The sequence below is a fragment of the Salvelinus sp. IW2-2015 genome, unplaced genomic scaffold (assembly GCF_002910315.2).
Source record: "Salvelinus sp. IW2-2015 unplaced genomic scaffold, ASM291031v2 Un_scaffold778, whole genome shotgun sequence".
Lineage (NCBI taxonomy): Eukaryota > Metazoa > Chordata > Actinopteri > Salmoniformes > Salmonidae > Salvelinus > Salvelinus sp. IW2-2015.
This window is the reverse complement of record NW_019942610.1, coordinates 298,902-317,513: the sequence shown is the minus strand read 5'-3', so window position 1 is coordinate 317,513 and position 18,612 is coordinate 298,902. Positions and strand designations below refer to the sequence as shown.

Here is an 18,612-nt window from a genome sequence, read left to right as displayed (position 1 = left end):
CTGACACGCAGGGAGAACATTCCGGGGAGAGAGAAATCATTCCAACATGGCCACCCCCTTAGCCTTTTCTGAACAGTGTATCGTGGATAATTCCATCTAGTGGTCCCGGGTTGGTTAACAGGCTTTTACACGGCTATAATACAATTGACTGGTTAAATTAAATTGCCGTGTTATTCCACTACTCTTCACTGTCACTGACAGACTGGTTAGTATAATTAGTCTGTTCTGGATGTCTTAAATATGATTCTGAGTGTCACGCCCTAACTGTAGAGAGCTTTTTATGTCTCTATTTTGGTTTGGTCAGGGTGTGATTTGGCTGGGCATTCTATGTTCATTTTCTATGTTTTGTATTTCTTTGTTGTTTGTCCGGGTGTGGTTCTCAATCAGAGGCATCGTTGTCTCTGATTGAGAACCATACTTAGGTAGCTTTTTCCCACATGGCTTTTGTGGGTAGTTGTTTTCTGTTTTTGTGTCTTCAGCAGACAGAACTGTTTCGTGTTGTTACATTTTGTTATCTTGTCTCAGTGTTCAGTTTATTAAATAAATAAGCATGAACACTTCCCACGCTGCGCTTTGGTCCACACCTTCTTCATACGACGACCGTTACAGAACTACCCACCACCAAGGGACCAAGCAGCGTGGAAGAGAGGACTGGACATGGGAGAACATCCTGGACTGCAAGGGATCCTACACATGGGAGGAGATCCTGGCTGGAAGGGATCGCCTCCCATGGGAACAGGTGGAGGCAGCCAGGAGAGCGGAGGCAGCAGGAAAAGGGAACCAGCGGTATGAGGGAACACGGCTGGCAAGGAAGCACGAGAGGCAGCCTCCAAAAATGTTTTTTGGGGGCACACGGGGAGTGTGGCAGAGTCAGGTTGGAGACCTGAGCCAACTCCCCGTGCTTACTGTGGCGAGCATGGGGTTATGGGGTGATGTGCACTGTGTCTTGGCCGAGCATTCACAGGCCGGTGTGCTTGGTGCCAGCGTCCCGCATTTGCCAGGTGGAAGTGGGCATCCAGCCAGAACGGGTGGTGCTAGCTCTGCGCTCGAGACCGCCAGTGCGCCTCCACGGCCCGGTGTATCCGGTGCCTCCGCCAAGGAAGAGAACCCCTGTATGTCTCCCCAGCCTGGTGAGTCCTGTGCCTGCTCCTAGAGCCAGGTCTCCTGTGTGTCTCCCCAGCCCGGTGAGTCCTGTGCCTGCCTCCAGCCCGGAGCCTCCAACGAGAGTGCCCAGTCCGGCCCCCGCAACGAGGGTGCCCGCTCTAGAGGTGCCACCTAAGTGGGCCAAGCTAGAGGTGGAGCCGGGTCTACGTCCCGCACCAGAGCCGCCACCGCGGTGAAATGCCCACCCAGACCCTCCCCTATAGGTTCAGGTGCACCTTTGGGGGGAGGGGGGGGGGGGGGGGCTACTGTCACGCCCTGACCGTAGAGAGCTTTTTATGTCTCTATTTTGGTTTGGTCAGAGTGTGATTTGGGTGGGCATTGTTCATTTTCTATGTTTTGTATTTCTTTGTTGTTTGGCCGGGTGTGGTTCTCAATCAGAGGCAGCTGTCTATCGTTGTCTCTGATTGAGAACCATACTTAGGTAGCTTTTTCCCACATGGTTTTTGTGGGTAGTTGTTTTTGTGTCTTCACCAGACATAACTGTTTCGTGTTGTTACATTTTGTTATTTTGTCTCACTGTTCATGATTATTTATTTTAAAAAACGGAACACTTCCCACGCTGCGCTTTGGTCCACACCTTCTTCATACAACGACCATTACTCTGAGACTCTGGCTGCCTGGTTCATTCTGCAGCCCAGGGCTTGTGGTGGGTATTTATGTTTTTATGGAATGAGTTTGACTCACACGTGAACAACCAAAACACTGTAAATGCCAGTGGAGGCTGCTGAGGGGAGGACAGCTCATAATATTGGTGTAAATGGAATGGTATCAAATACATGGTTTCATGTGGTTGACTCCATTCCAGCCATTACTATGAGCCGTCCTCCCCTCAACAGCCTCCACTGGTAAATAGGGTGGTGTGTGAACCCTTTGAAGCGGTGTGTGAACCCTTTGAAGCGGTGTGTGAACCCTTTGAAGCGGTGTGTGAACCCTTTGAAGCGGTGTGTGAACCCTTTGAAGCGGTGTGTGAACCCTTTGAAGCGGTGTGTGGATCTGCATGTGCAGTACTTGTAGCACACAGTGGTCCAAAGACCGTAGTAACAGAGCCACTGCTTTAACAAACCACTGACAGCCATGTCTTTACGTTCTTTGATGCGCTCTTTGATATATTTGACGTGTTCCATATCTGTAACTTAACAAGTGACAGCTAGTCTTATGTTGACATTCAATTATCTCTCCCCAGTTGTGTCCGGTGTGTCGATCTGAGGTGGAACACGTGCAGCATGTCTACCTGCCCACCTGCACCAGTCTCCTAAACCTCAGCAACACCTCCCACGACGACGACAGCAGCCCCGTCCACAGAGCTATAGGTGGGCTAGCATATACATGCCACACCAAGGACCACTCCAATATCAACACCAACAACCACCACGACTCCAACAAGATCTACCAGACTGAGACGTAAACCACTTCCAGACTGCGTCCCAAATAGCACCCTGGCACCCTACATAGTGCTGTCCACAGTAATGCACTAATTAGGGAATATGATGCCATTCCAGACACAGTCCAGTCCCAACACCACGGTTTCTTTGTTTGTTTATCACCTTACCATTCTGACAGTGGTATTTTTCCACTGTCGATATTTATTTTTTTAAACCAATGATGGATTTGGGATTTTGAATTTCCACCCCTCCATTTTAATTTTAGGGTTATTGCCTATTATATTTTCTTAATTGAACTGCAGCTGTTGATTTTGATCAGCAGTAGCGGTGTGATCTGATTTATTTCATTTGGATTGTGCTTTTGTTTGTTTTTTGCTCCATATCCGTGTACAGAATGTGAATTATCTATTGGGCTCATAACCTGCAACGCTTGTACAATATGAGGGAATTCTGTGTTTTAGGAGAATAGTAGGCAACGTACATAATCGTTTAGTTGTTTTATAAGTATATTTGCATTTTAAGCTTTTAGAATTTCATTTTATGGTTCTAATGGAGTGAAATGCATTTTTTTTGTTCTGTTTCCATGCCAATGAAAAGTTATTTGGGGGTAGGAATCTGGCCCTGGTACAGCACTGCATTCTGATTTTAGAGAAGCAATGTCCCAAAAGGCACCCTATTCCCTATGTACAGTAGTGCACCACTTTTGACCAGTAGTGCACTTTGCAGGGAAAGTTGCAATTTGGGATGCAGCCAAGGGGAAGTCTTGACGATAAGCCCGGTATCAATGTGTATATGAGTGCCAGGGTTCTGGAACCAAACCAGAACTCTGACAGGGAAAGATAAATGGTTGAATCTCCTAGTCCATTCCCAATGGGTCATATAAAGTAACTCCACTCTACCAGATTCATACAGAACTCTATGAGCTCCAGACATTCAGCATTCTATCCCATAACAGAACCTTCACAAATGGAGGCCCCAAAATAAGATGCTCTCTGTATTCTTTTACTCAATAAGTGATCTGTGATTATTTATTAGTAAGGCTGTTTTTTTAACCTGATCCCAGATCGGCTTGTGTTGTATAATTAACCCAGATTGTAGGAGTTAGCTATACAGCACAAACAGTTCTGGGACCAGGCTACTGTTTTTCAGCCTCTACTGTGTAGCGGTGTGTGTGTGCTTCCTCAACTTCTGTTCTATGTGGTCAACTAGGGAGTTCCTTATGATTTTATTATTAAAGGGTACTTACTAGTCGATCTGTCAGTGCAATACGAGCTGCTTTTTTAGTTTTTTTTTAGTTTGTTGGGGGGGTGGACGAATGAATACACTGTCACTTTATCAAGGAAATTTCGCCAGTGTTTTATCCATAGGGTTTTGCCTTAATGTAGCAACACTGGCTTGTGTCTCAAGTGGCACCCTATTCCCTATGCAGTGCACTACTTTTGACCAGAGCCCATAGAACTCTGGTCGAAATTAGTGCACTGTTTAGGAATAGGGTGCCATTTGAGACAACGACATTGTGTTTTGATATGCATTCTTTCTTTGCACAGACTTTCTTTGTTTTAAAGATGAGGAATATGTTGTTTTATTGCTGACACCATTTGGCACATAGTCACTGCAGGGGATTGATTATTTGATCACTTTGTTCAAGTAGGATTTGTTTCTGTTTTCTGAAGCAAAAACTATGCTCTGCAAATGTAGAAATAACTGTCTTTTATATTGTATTTCTTTGAACTAGTAAAGTATTAATAAAGTATTTTTTTTTTAAACAAGCATTTGAGTTTTTTAAATTGTATTTTTTGGGGGGGAAATGTGTTCATTGATTTGATTGGCTTTGACTGTTCAAGTTACCACCTTTCACCTCACTCACCTTATCTCATTCTCAATGGGGACAGTCACAACTGAAAGGTCAGATAAAGATATGGGGGTAGATGACTGAGCGTCTCGTTACTAAAGATTGATGGAGGCTCATAGGGTTAAAAGTTAATGCCTGATCTGGTATGCCACCTTATTTAATGATTTAATATTTAAATCATTAAATATATTATTTATACTTATATATTATTTAATATTTAATGCTTTTTTTGCCTGTCATTTTAAGTAGTAAATCCATTATGGTTTCTGTGTACTGATCTTGTATCAGAATGCATGTGTTCAAATTGCACTAACGGTACAGTGCAATTAGTATTGATTTATTTTAGGATAAGTTTGCTTCACTGTGATAATAGTTTGAAGATCGAGGGGAGGTGACACCATAGACCATTGCAGAGTATTGATCCCTATCTGTGTACACGCCACACACAGTCAGACAAAATCAATGCTGTTAGATTCCAAGGGCACTGGTGACTGCTGGAACAGAGGGAGGGTTCAGGAAGACTGAGGTGATTGCTGCTCATCGACAGAGAACCCCTAAACCTTTCTTTACCAAAAGCCTTTAACGTGCTGCCTTGCTGTCACACAGAAAACGGTGCCTTTATTTCGCCACCTGAATGTCTAGTGCGTCGACGGCTTTAAAGGCACAATCTGCAATATTTACAGCTGTTCAATGGTCCTTTTCAATTAATGATTTATAAATGCCCATTTTGATTCTTGAAGAATATGACTTCAAACCAAGTGGTGGGGCTGAAAAAACATTTGGCTACCAAACAAATTGCAGATTATGGTTTTAACCCTGATCTTCCTCAGTACAAGCAACATAGTGTTAGTCTACAGTGGCTTGCGAAAGTATTCACCCCCCTTGGCATTTTTCCTATTTTGTTACCTTACAACCTGGAATTAAAATAGATTTTTTTAGGGGTTTGTATCATTTGATTTACCCAACAAGCCTACCACTTTGAAGATGCAAAATATTTTTAATTGATAAGACAAAACAGTACTTGAGCGTGCAAAACTATTCACCCCCCCCCACCCACCCAAAGTCAATACTTTGTAGAGCCACCTTTTGCAGCAATTACAGCTGCAAGTCTCTTGGGGTATGTCTCTATAAGCTTGGCACATCTAGCCACTGGGATTTTTGCCCATTCTTCAAGGCAAAACTGCTCCAGCTCCTTCAAGTTGGATGGGTTCCGTTGGTGTACAGCAATCGTTGTCATACCACAGATTCTCAATTGGCTTGAGGTCTGGGCTTTGACTAGGCCATTCCAATACATTTAAATGTTTCCCCTTAAACCACTCAAGTTTTTCTTTAGCAGTATGCTTAGGGTCATTGTCCTGCTGGAAGGTGAACCTATGTCCCAGTCTCAAATCTCTGGAAGACTGAAATAGGTTTCCCTCAAGAATTTCCCTGTATTTAGCACCATCCTTCAATTCTGACCAGTTTCCCAGTCCCTTCCGATGGAAAAACATCCTCACTGTGGGGATGGTGTCCTTGGGGTGATGAGAGGTGTTGGGTTTGCGCCAGACATAGCCTTCCCCTTGATGGCCAAAAAGCTCAATTTTAATCTCATCTGACCAGAGTACCTTCTTCCGTATGTTTGGGGAGTCTCCCACATGCCTTTTGGCGAACACCAAACGTGTTTGCTTATTTTCTTCTTTAATTAATGGCTTTTTTCTGGCCACTCTTCTGTAAAGCCCAGCTCTGTGCCGTGTACGACTTAAAGTGGTCCTATGGACAGATACTCCAATCTCCGCTGTGGAGCTTTGCAGCTCCTTCAGGGTTATCTTTGGTCTCTTTGTTGCCTCTCTGATTAATGCCCTCATTGCCTGATCTGTGAGTTTTGGTGGGCAGCCCTCTCTTGGCAGGTTTGTTGTGGTGCCATATTTTTTCTATTTTTTAATAATGGATGTAATGGTAATGTTCAGTTTTGGATCTTTTTTTATAACCCAACCCTGATCTGTACTTCTCCACAACTTTGTCCCTGACCTGTTTGGAGAGCTCCTTGGTCTTCATAGTGCCGCTTGCTTGGTGGTGCCCCTTGCTTAGTGATGTTGCAGACTCTGGGGCCTTTCAGAACAGATGTGTATATATACTGAGAGCATGTGACAGATCATGTGACACTTAGATTGCACACAGGTGGACTTTATTTAACTAATTATGTAACTTCTGTAATTGGTTGCACCAGATCTTATTTAGGGGCTTTATAGCAAAGGGGGTGAATACATATACAGTGGGGCAAAAAAGTATTTAGTCAGCCACCAATTGTGCAAGTTCTCCCACTTAAAAAGATGAGAGAGGCCTGTAATTTTCATCATAGAAAATCCAGAAAATCACATTGTAGGATTTTTTATGAATTTATTTGCAAATTATGGTGGAAAATAAGTATTTGGTCACCTACAAACAAGCAAGATTTCTGGCTCTCACAGACTGTAACTTCTTCTTTAAGAGGCTCCTTGTCCTCCACTCGTTACCTGTATTAATGGCCCGTTTGAACTTGTTATCAGTATAAAAGACACCTGTCCACAACCTCAAACAGTCACACTCCAAACTCCACTATGGCAAGACCAAAGAGCTGTCAAAGGACACCAGAAAACAAATTGTAGACCTGCACCAGGCTGGGAAAACTGAATCTGCAATAGGTAAGCAGCTTGGTTTGAAGAAATCAACTGTGGGAGCAATTATTAGGAAATGGAAGACATACAAGACCACTGATAATTCCCCTCGATCTGGGGCTCCACGCAAGATCTCACCCCGTGGGGTCAAAATGATCACAAGAACGGTGAGCAAAAATCCAGAACCACACCGGGGGGAACTAGTGAATGACCTGCAGAGAGCTGGGACCAAAGTAACAAAGCCTACCATCAGTAACACACTACGCGCCGGGACTCAAATCCTGCAGTGCCAGACGTGTCCCCTGCTTAAGCCAGTACATGTCCAGGTCCGTCTGAAGTTTGCTAGAGAGCATTTGATGATCCAGAAGAAGATTGGGAGAATGTCATATGGTCAGATGAAACCAAAATAGAACTTTTTGGTAAAAACTCAACTCGTCGTGTTTGGGAAAGAATGCTGAGTTGCATCCAAAGAACACCATACCTACTGTGAAGCATGGGGGTGGAACATCATGCTTTGGGGCTGTTTTTCTGCAAAGGGCCAGGACGACTGATCCGTGTAAAGGAAAGAATGAATGGGGCCATGTATCGTGAGATTTTGAGTGAAAACTCTTTCCATGCAAGGGCATTGAAGATGAAACGTGGCTGGGTCTTTCAGCATGAAATGATCAAAACACACCGCCCGGGAACGAAGGAGTGGCTTCGTAAGAAGCACTTGCACTTTCAAGGTCCTGGAGTGGCCTAGCCAGTCTCCAGATCTAACCCCATAGAAAATCTTTGGAGGGAGTTGAAAGTCCGTGTTGCCCAGAAACAGCCCCAAAACATCACTGCTCTAGAGGGATCTGCATTGAGGAATGGGCCAAATAAAGCAACAGTGTGTGAAAACCTTGTGAAGACTTACAGAAAACGTTTGACCTCTGTCATTGCCAAAAGGGTATATAACGAAGTATTGAGATAAACTTTTGTTATTGACCAAATACTTATTTTCACCATATTTTGCAAATAAATTCATTAAAAATCCTACAATGTGATTTTCTGGATTTTCTTTTCTCATTTTGTCTGTCATAGTTGAAGTGTACCTATGATGAAAATTACAGGCCTCTCTCATCTTTTTAAGTGGGAGAACTTGCACAATTGGTGGCTGACTAATATTTTTTTGCCCCACTGTACATGCACACTTTTACGTTTTTTATTTTTTTGAATTTTTGGAACAAGTTTTTTTTTGAATTTCACTTCACCCATTTGGACTATTTTGTGTATGTCCATTACATGAAATCCAAATAAAAATCATTTAAATTAGAGGTTGTAATGAAACAAAAACAAAAGGGGTTGAATACTTTTGTAAGGCACTGTATATAGAGATCACAGGAGGCAACATAGTGTTGGTCTATATGGAGGTCAATAAGAGACAACATAGTGTTGGTCTATATGGAGGTCAATAAGAGACAACATAGTGTTGGTTTTGCCTTTTGTTGTGCAGTTTCCACTGTCCAGCTGTGGGGCCGAGGCAGCCAGTAACAAAACGCTCTAGGCGACCAGTTTTGATAGCCTTTAGCCGCACCTCATCTACTATCTCTGTTTTCGGGTGATGTGGAGGTAAAACCCAGGCCCTGCATGTCCCAGTCACCCTCATTTGTTGACTTCTGTGATCGAAAAAGCCTTGGCCTCATGCATGTCAACATCAGAAGCTCCTCCCTAAGTTTGCTTTACTCACCGCTTTAGCACACTCTGCCAACCTGATGTCCTTGCCGTGTCCGAATCCTGGCTTAGGAAGGCCACCAAAAATTCTGGGATTTCCATGCCCAACTATAACACTTTCCGTCAAGATGAACTGCAAAGGGGAGGAGTTGCAATCTACTGCAGAGATAGCTGCAAAGTTCTGTCATACTTTCCAGGTCTATGCCCAAAACAGTTCGAACTTCTAATTTTAAAATTAATCTCTCAGAAATAAGTCTCTCACTGTTGCCGCCTGATCCGACCCCCTCAGCTCCAGCTGCCCTCAATCTAACAAATCATCAAGGAACCCACAGGTACAACCCTAATTCGTAACTGGGCACCTAATAGACATTATCTGACAACCTGCCCTCCAAATACCCTCTGCTGTCTTCAATCAAGATCTCAGCGATCACTGCTCATTGCCTGTATCCGCACGGGTCCGCGGTCAGACGACCCCTCATCACTGTCAAACGCTCCCTAAAACACTTCTGCGAGCAGGCCTTTCTAATCGACCTGGCCCGGGTACCTGGAAGGATATTGACCTCATCCCGTCAGTTGAGGATGCCTGGTCATTCTTTAAAAGTTACTTCCTCACCATATTAGACAAGCATGCTCCGTTCAAAAAATGCAGAACCAAGAACAGATATAGCCCTTGGTTCACTCCAGACCTGACTGCCTCGACCAGACAAAAAACATCCTGTGGCGAACTGCATAGGCATCGAGAGCCCCGCCGATTGCAACTGTTCAGGGAAGTCAGGAACCAATACACGCAGTCAGTCAGGAAAGCAAAGGCCAGCTTTTTTCAAGCAGAATTTGCATCCTGTAGCTCTAACTCCAAAAAGTTCTGGATGAACTGTAAAGTCCATGGAAAACAAGAGCACCTCCTCCCAGCTGCCCACTGCACTGAGGCTAGGTAACACGGTCACCACTGATAAGTCCGTGATAATCGAAAATTCAACAAACATTTCTCAATGGCTGGCCATGCCTTCCTCCTGGCGACTCCAACCTTGGCCAACAGCCCGCCCCCTCCGCTGCTACTCGCCCAGCCTCCCCAGCTTCTCCTTTACCCATATCCAGATAGCAGATGTTCTGAAAGAGCTGGAAAACCTGGACCCATACAAATCAGCTGGGCTTGACAATCTGGACCCCTATTTCTGAAACTGTCCGCCGCCATTGTCGCACCCCTATTACCAGCTGTTCAACTCTCCTTCGTATCATCTGAGATCCCAAGGATTGGAAAGCTGCCGCGGTCATCCCCTCTCAAAGGGGGAGACACCCTGGACCCAAACTGTTACAGACCTATATCCATCCTGCCCTGCCTATCTAAGGTCTTCGAAAGCCAAGTCAACAAACAGATCACTGACCATCCTCGAATCCACCGTACTTTCTCCGCTGGTGCAATCCGGTTTCGAGCCGGTACGGGTGCACCTCAGCCACGCTCAAGGTACTAAACGATATCATAACCGCCATCGATAAAAGACATTACTGTGCACCGTCTTCATCGACCTGGCCAGGCTTTCGACTCTGTCAATCACATATTCTTATCGGCAGATCAGTAGCCTCGGTTTTTTCTAATACTGCCTTGCCTGGTTCACCAACTACTTTGCAGACAGAGTTCAGTGTGTCAAATCGAGGGCATGTGTCCGGCTCCTCTGGCAGTCTCTATGGGGGTACACAGGGTTCAATTCTCGGGCCGACTCTTTCTCTGTATACATCAATGATGTTGCTCTTGCTGCGGGCGATTCCCTGATCCACCTCTACGCAGACGACACCATTCTATAATACTTCCGGCCTTCCTTGGACACTGTGCTATCTAACCTCCAAAGAGCTTCAATGCATACAACATCTTCGTGGCTCCAACTTGCTCTTAAACTAGTTAAAACAAATGCATGCTTTTCAACGTTCGCGCTGCCTGCACCCGCACGCCCGACTAGCATCAACCCCTGGACGGTTCTGACTAGAATATGTGGACATCTATAGAGTACCTAGGTGTCTGGCTAGACTGCAAACTCTCTTCCAGACTCATATCAACATCTCCAATCAAAATCAAATCAAGAATCGGCTTTCTATTCCGGCAACAAAGCCTCCTTCACTCAACAATACGCCGCGAAATTACCCTGTAAAACTGAACTATCCTACCGATCTTCGACTCGGCGATGTCATCATCTACAAATAGCTTCAATACTTACTAGCAACTGGATGCAGTTTTATCAAGTGCCATTCGTTTTGTTACTAAAGCATTTATACGACCACACTGCGACCTGTATGCCCTAGTCGGCTGGCCCTCGCTACATGTTCGTCGTCAGACCACTGGCTCCAGATCATCTACAAGGCTATGCTAGGTAAAGTGCCGCCTTATTTAGTTCACTGGTCACGATGGCTACACCACCCTCAGCAGGCGCTCAGCAGGTGTATCTCACTGATCATCCTAAAGCCAAAACCTCATTTGGACGCCTTTCCTTCAGTTCTCTGCTGCCTGCGACTGGAACGAATTGCAAAAATCTCTGAAGTTGGAGACTTTTATCTCCCTCAACAACTTTAAATTCTGCTATCCGAGCAGCTAACCGATCGCTGCAGCTGTACATAGTCCATCTGTAAACTACCACCCAATTTACCTCCTCACCCCCATACTGCTTTTATTTATTTACTTTTCTGCTCTTTTGCACACCAGTATCTTCTTCTTGCACATGATCATCTGATGATTTATCACTCCAGTGTTAATCTGCTAAATTGTAATTATTCGATTTATTGCCTACCTCATGCCGTTTGCACAATTGTATATAGATTCTCTTTTTTTCTACATGTTATTGACTGGTTTATTGTTTACTCCATGTGTAACTCTGTGTTGTCTGTTACACTGCTATGCTTTATCTTGGCAGGTCGCAGTTGCAAATGAGAAATTGTTCTCACTAGCCTACCTGGTTAAATAAAGGTGAAATAAAATAAAAAATAAAAATAGAAGTAGGCCACTTAGGGTTTTCTGCTCTGTGCACTGCAACAGCATATATACTAGCTGTCATATGGTCAAAAGCACACTGGCAAAACATATTAGTCATATGTTAGAAAATAATGTGAAACTATATCAAGTTACGGGGATTATGTGTGGAAATGAAAATATATAATGTATGACAAAAGTGTATAAATAGTAACGTTAACACAGAGAGAACAGGAGGGAGAGGATGAACAAACAGAGAGAAGAGAAGAGCGAGAGGGAGAGGTTACACAGAAAGAAAGGAGGGAGAGGATGACAAACAGAGAGAAGAGAGAAGAGCGAGAGGGAGAGAACAGGATGGCGAGAGATAGAAAGAAAAAGGGAGGGGTAAACTAGAGATCAATGAAAGTCTAATCTATTAATCCATGCTGGAGTCATTATCTAAATACCCGTCCAGCGTGTTCAACTTCATCTCTGTTGACTTTATATTCTCAAAGTTATCTTCAGACACTCAATCTCATGGCTTAGATTTTTCTATTGTGTTATTGACTGTACGTTTGTTTATCCATGGTAACTCTGTGTTGTTGTTTTTGTCGCACTGTTTTGCTTTATCTTGCCGTTGTAAATGAGAACTTGTTCTCAACTGGACTACCTGGTTAAATAAAGGTTAATAAAAAATTAAACATTAGACTTAATCTGTCTTTAAAAAAATTAAAAGACTAACATTATTCCTTCTTTGGTCCAAAATGTATTTAAGTGAAATAGATCATCATACGATTGCATGAATCCCTCATTACATAATTGACAGTAAAACAATATACTGTAGTAAGTTACATAACGAATTACGTACTGCATGACATATGAGGGAGAAGTTAACACAGAGGTACAGGAGGGAGAGGTTAACAGAGAGAACAGAGGGAGAGGTTAACACGAGAGAACAAGAGGGAGAGATTAACACCGAGAACAGGAGGGAGAGGTTAACACAGAAAGAACAGGAGGGAGAGGTTAACAAGAGAGAACAAGAGGAGAGGTTAACACAGAGAGAACAAGAGGGAGAGATTAACACCGAGAACAGGAGGGAGAGGTTAAACACAGAAGAAACAGGAGGGGAAGGTTACACGAGAGAACATGAGGGAGAGGTTAACACAGAGAGAACAGGAGGGAGAGATTAACACAGAGAAACAGGAGGGAGAGGTTAACACAGGAGAGAACAGGAGGAGAGGTTAACACAGAGAGAAGGAGGGAGAGGTTAACAGAGAGAACAGGAGGGAGGGTTAACACAGAGAGAACAGGAGGGAGAGGTTAAACACGAGAGAAACAGGAGGGAGAGGTTACACAGAGAGACAGGAGGAGAGGTTAACACAGAGAGAACAGGAGGGAGAGGTTAACACAGAGGGACAGGAGGGAAAGTTAACACAGAGAGAACAGGAGGAGGAGTTAATACAGAGAGAACAGGAGGGAGGGGTTAACACAGAGAAAGGAGGGAAAGATTAACAGAGAAGAAAGGAGGGAGAGGTTACACAGAGAGAACAGGAGGGAGGGGTTAACACAGAGAACAGGAGGGAAAGTTAAACAGAGAGAACAGGAGGAAAGGGTTAATTAACAGAGAGAACAGGAGGGAGAGGTTAACAGAGAGAAAGGAGGGAGAGGTTAACAGAGAGAACAGGAGGAGAGGTTAACACAGAGAGAAAGGAGGGAGAGGTTAACAGAGAGAGAAGGAGGGAGAGGATGACAAACAGAGAGAAAGAGAAAGGGCGAGAGGGAGAGAACAGGATGGCGAGAGATAGAAGAAAAAAGGAGGGGTAAACTAGAGATCCAATGAAAGTCTAATCTATTAATCCATGCTGGAGTCATTATCTTAAATACCCGTCCAGCGTGTTGCAACTTCATCTCTGTTGACTTTATTTCTCAAAATTATCTTCAGACACTCCAATCTCATGGCTAGGCAGAGATAGGTTTCAAGGGCTTAGGAATCATTACAGTTTACAGACCCATGCAGAACAGAGCGAGAGTGGGGGAGGTCTCAGTGTGAATGTAATGCATTGATTTGCATCCAGCTCCTTGATGAGTGCAGTCTCTTCTTATTAGTTTGAAAAAATCATCAATTTAGAATGCTCATTTTGTATCAAAGATAAAGGGTTCTTACCATTCAATGAGGGTTCCATTTAGAACCCTTAGATTTATAATTATGGGAGACACTTTAATGAGGGGGTCTAGGTAGAACATTTACAGGGAGTTAGAGGAATAACCTTTAGTAGGTTCTAAGTAGAACATTTTGCAGGGTTCTACATACAACCATAAAGGATTCCTATGGGGACTAGCACTATAGATCTGTTAGCAGCACCCTTGTCTTCTTAGAGTGTATTTTTAAGTGTGTTCTCAGAAGGAGAGGGACCTACAGCAAAAGGAACAGCACTAGTTTAAGTAAACAACTCTAACATTCCTTTCCATGTATTGTACACGTCCTTCTGGCCTACTTAAAGTCTTGTATCATCTTTATGTCTGAAATGACATACTATGGCCCATTTAGTGCATGACACAAAATAAATGGACTTAGAGTTGCTGTTACAAAAGATAATAAATTCATACCAGGAGGCATCCCCCCCCCCCCCCCCCCATTGCTTATTAGTCAAATTAGAAGCCCTTTCCTCTCATTTCCTGATAGTGTTGCCCTCCCCACGTACACATACTGTACATTCATAGCCGCGGGAAAATGTTTTGGGTTGGGGGTGCTGTTGATAGGAGGGAGGGGAGGGGTTGAGGGTGCTGAGGAGTATTTTTATCCACTCACACAGGAATATGAAGTCCTAGTTCATACTAGACTACATCATGTTTTATTGATTTAGCACCCTCAGCACCCCTACTTCCCACAGCTATGTGTATATTAATTAGCCTTCTTACAGATGGATGAGAAATACAGGGGGAGATGGCTTAAGAGGGAGTAAAGAGCTCACATGGGTTGCAGGAATGCATAGAGCCAGGAAGGATCTGCACAGCATTTACATTTTTTTATGATACATGATGATGTAGTTGTTGTTGTCCATCATAGTTTGCAGATAGCCATTTCCATCAAATAGATCCCCCAACCCATGAGTCATCTGTCAGTGACACATTCATGGCCTAAGCCTGCCTCTCCTCTGTGTTGTTCTCTGACAGGAGAATGTTTAGAGGGAAAAAGAGAAAAAAGACCTAAGGCTATAAAATGTTCTCCACGCAAACAATTCAAACCATCTGTTCTGTTCTCAGCTACTTGGCTTTACTAAAGATGTCTGTCACTGACCTACTCCCCAGTAGTTACACACACAGACACACAACCACAACCAGCACTGACCTACTCCCCAGTAGTTACACACACAGACACACAACCACAACCAGCAATGACCGAGTGCACTTCCACCTACATCTTTCCAGTGTCACACACACCGATGTCGCACGCACGCACGCACGCACGCACGCACGCACGCACGCACGCACGCACGCACACACACACGCACACACACACATACACACACACACACACACGTGAAGTCTCATCTTGTTCAACTTTCTGACACAGGTTTATATGTTGTACATTCTGTAAAGTACACTAGGCTGCTTCTTATACTGGATATTTATTGCAGTGATACATAGGAATGACGTGGCAAAGAAACCTTGGGTAAACCCTAAGCACCATGGGTAAATAGATGGCAAAAACACACATCTATTGTAATAGACGGGTCAACCCTGTTACGACCTGGCTCATAGTTCGTAACAACAAAGGGAGACCATGCATGACTTACATGTAAAAAGGAACACGCTTATTAAACTAAATATGAACAAATACAAAAATGTAACATAAGTTGTGGACGTATGTAGGATCATTAGTGTACGCAGTGTGTGGATGAGTGGAGAGGGTGTTGTATGGTGAAAACAGATTAAAAAAACAAAGATGGTGGAAGCCAGCCTGCCAGTCAGGGAAGAGGGAGAGTGTTGGCTGATGTGGCCTCCCTTTATAGCCTGCAGGCCAAGCCTGCCCAGGTGCACCACATCAGCTGACGATCCTCCCAGCTCTGCCCACTGGCCTACAGCAACAAGCAGACCACCAAACAGGAGATCCCAGCAGACAGAGTGGGAGGGACGTCACAACCCTAATCATAAAATAAAAAGGTGGGTAAAAGTGACTTAAGTTCACCCTCTCCTCCACTATAGTGGCCATACTTGCAGTGGTGGACGTGCACGTTCACCTACTATACATACGCTACATGGCCGAAAGTATGTGGACACCCTTCAAATGAGTGGATTCGGCAATTTCAGCCGCACCCGTTGCTGACAGGTGTGAAATCGAGCACACAGCCATGCAATCTCTACAGACAAACAATAGCATTAGAATGGCCAGTACTGAGGAGCTCAGTGACTTTCAACGTGGCACTGTCATAGGATGCCACCTTTCCAATAAGTCAGTTTGTCAAATGTCCGCCCTGCTAGAGCTGCCCCGGTCAATTGTAAGTGATGTTATTTTGAAGTGGAAATGTCTAGGAGCAACAACGGATCAGCCGTGAAGTGGGAAGCCACACAAGCTCACAGAACGGGACCACTGAGTGCTGAAGCGTGTAACACGTAAAAATCGTCTGTCCTCGGTTGCAACACTCCCTACCGAGTACCGTACTGCCTCTGGAAGCAACTTCAGCACAATAACTATTCATCGGGAGCTTCATAGAATGGTTTTCCATGGCCGTGCAGCCGCACACAAGCCTAAGATCACCATGCTCAATACCAAGCGTCAGCTGGAGTGGTGTAAAGCTCGCCGCCATTGGACTCTGGAGCAGTGGAACGTGTTCTCTGGAGTGATAAATCACGCTTCACCATCTGTTAGTCCGACTGACGAATCTGGGTTTGGTGGATGCCAGGAGAACGCTACCTGCCCCAATGCATAGTGCCAACTGTAAAGTTTGGTGGAGGAATAATGGTCTGGGGCTGTTTTTCATGGTTGGGGTTAGGCCCCTAAGTTTCAGTGAAGGCAAATCTTAACGCTATAGCATCCAATGACATTCTAGACGATTATGTGGTTCCAACTTTGTGGCAACAGATTGGGGAAGGCTCTTTCCTGTTTCAGCATGACAATGCCTTGTGCACAAAACGAGGTCCATACAGAAATGGATTGTCAAGATCAGTGTGGAAGAACTTGGCTGGTCTGCACAGAGCCCTGACCTCAACCCCATCACTTTTGGGATGAATTGGATTGCCGACTGCGAGCCAGGCCTAATCGCCCAACGTCAGTGCCCAACGACACTAATGCTCTTGTGGCTGAATGGAAGCAAGTCTCCATAGCAATGTTACAACATCTAGTGGAAAGTCTTCCCAGAAGTGTGGAGGCTGTTACTGTTACGTTCGTTTAGAGATGGATTGGACCAAGGTGCAGCGTGGTAGGTGTACATCTTACTTTTATTTAAATGACACCGAAAAAACAACAAAATACAAAACTAACGTAAAGCTACATGCAGTGCAGAAAGCAACTACACACAAACAAGATCCCACAAACTAAAGGTGGAAAAAAGGCTGCCTAAGTATGATCCCCAATCAGAGACAACGATAGACAGCTTGGGAACCATACCCGGCCAACAAAGAAATAGAAAAACTAGAATGCCCACCCAAATCACACCCCAACCTAACCAAATAGAGAAATAAAAAGGCTCTCTAAGGTCAGGGCGTGACAGTTACAGCAGCAAAGGTAGGACCAACTCCATATTACTGCCCATGATTTTGGAATGAGATGTTCGACAAGCAAGTGTCCACCTACTTTTGGTCATGTAGTGTACATCATCTATCTATCTCTCCAGTGACATAAAAACACCCCTATATTACACAGCTCACACAGAGACAGACGTGAAGGCAATTTCAACACACTGACACAGTTTTTTTATGGCGTACATTCTGAAACAGAGTGCCCCACTTATTATCATTGGCTTGTATGAGACATGGGCTGACTGAGCCATGGGCTGACTGAGGAATGGGCTGACTGAGACATGGGCTGACTGAGACAATGGGTTGACTGAGACATGGGCTGACTGAGACATGGGCTGACTGAGACATGGGCTGACTGAGACATGGGCTGACTGAGCCATGGGCTGACTGAGACATGGGCTGACTGAGACATGGGCTGACTGAGACATGGGCTGACTGAGACATGGGCTGACTGGCTTATATTTGCTGATTTACTGTATATTGCTGATTTACTGTATATTGCTGATTTACTGTAAATTTCTGCTTTTTGGCAGGGCAGTGTGGTGCTGTGTCTCTGTGTCTCCTGATGATAAGGTACAGTAAAAAAGTTATACTGTAAAAGGGGTGAAAGATCAGATGGTTATTACCATCATGAGTTGGCTATATACTGTATATGATGTAGTTACTTTAGGTTATCACAGTTATCATGGTTATCATGGTTATCACAGTTATGACTGTGAGGTTATTACAGTTTTATGTAGAGGAGATAGGCGTTTGACCCGGACTTCAACCCTGGATTTTGAATCTTGGAAAAGTACCTGGAAAAGCTAAGCTGTATCACAAAGTTCAGTAGCCTATCGAAGCACACACCGCTGTATTTCTTAAGCTATTGTGGCACCTTGTGGCCAAAGTGAGTATGCTTAAAGTACAATTTTTGTGCGTTGTTAAAACAGGGATTGATCCTTATGGACATGGTCCATTTGAAAGTAATAAACACATTAAAAAACGTTATTTTCTATTTTTAAAGAGGAAAATAAGGATTATCCACATAGTCCCCAAACACACACTCTCTCTCTCTCTCTCTCTCTCTCTCTCTCTCTCTCTCTCTCTCTCTCTCTCTCTCTCTCTCTCTCTCTCTCTCTCTCTCTCTCTCGCTCTTCCTTGCTCTTCCTCTCCTCTTCTCCTTCTCTCTCTTTTGCTCTTCTTTTTTGTCTCTCTTCTCTTTCTTTCTCTTGT

General features: G+C 44.2%; 1 protein-coding gene across 1 annotated transcript in view; it reads left to right on the top strand.

Annotated features, from left to right (window-relative positions):
* Nucleotides 1-18,612, top strand: part of LOC112068879 (GMP reductase 1) — a 49,948-nt gene that overhangs the window by 8,312 nt on the left and 23,024 nt on the right. The gene's annotated exons all lie outside the window — the stretch shown is intronic.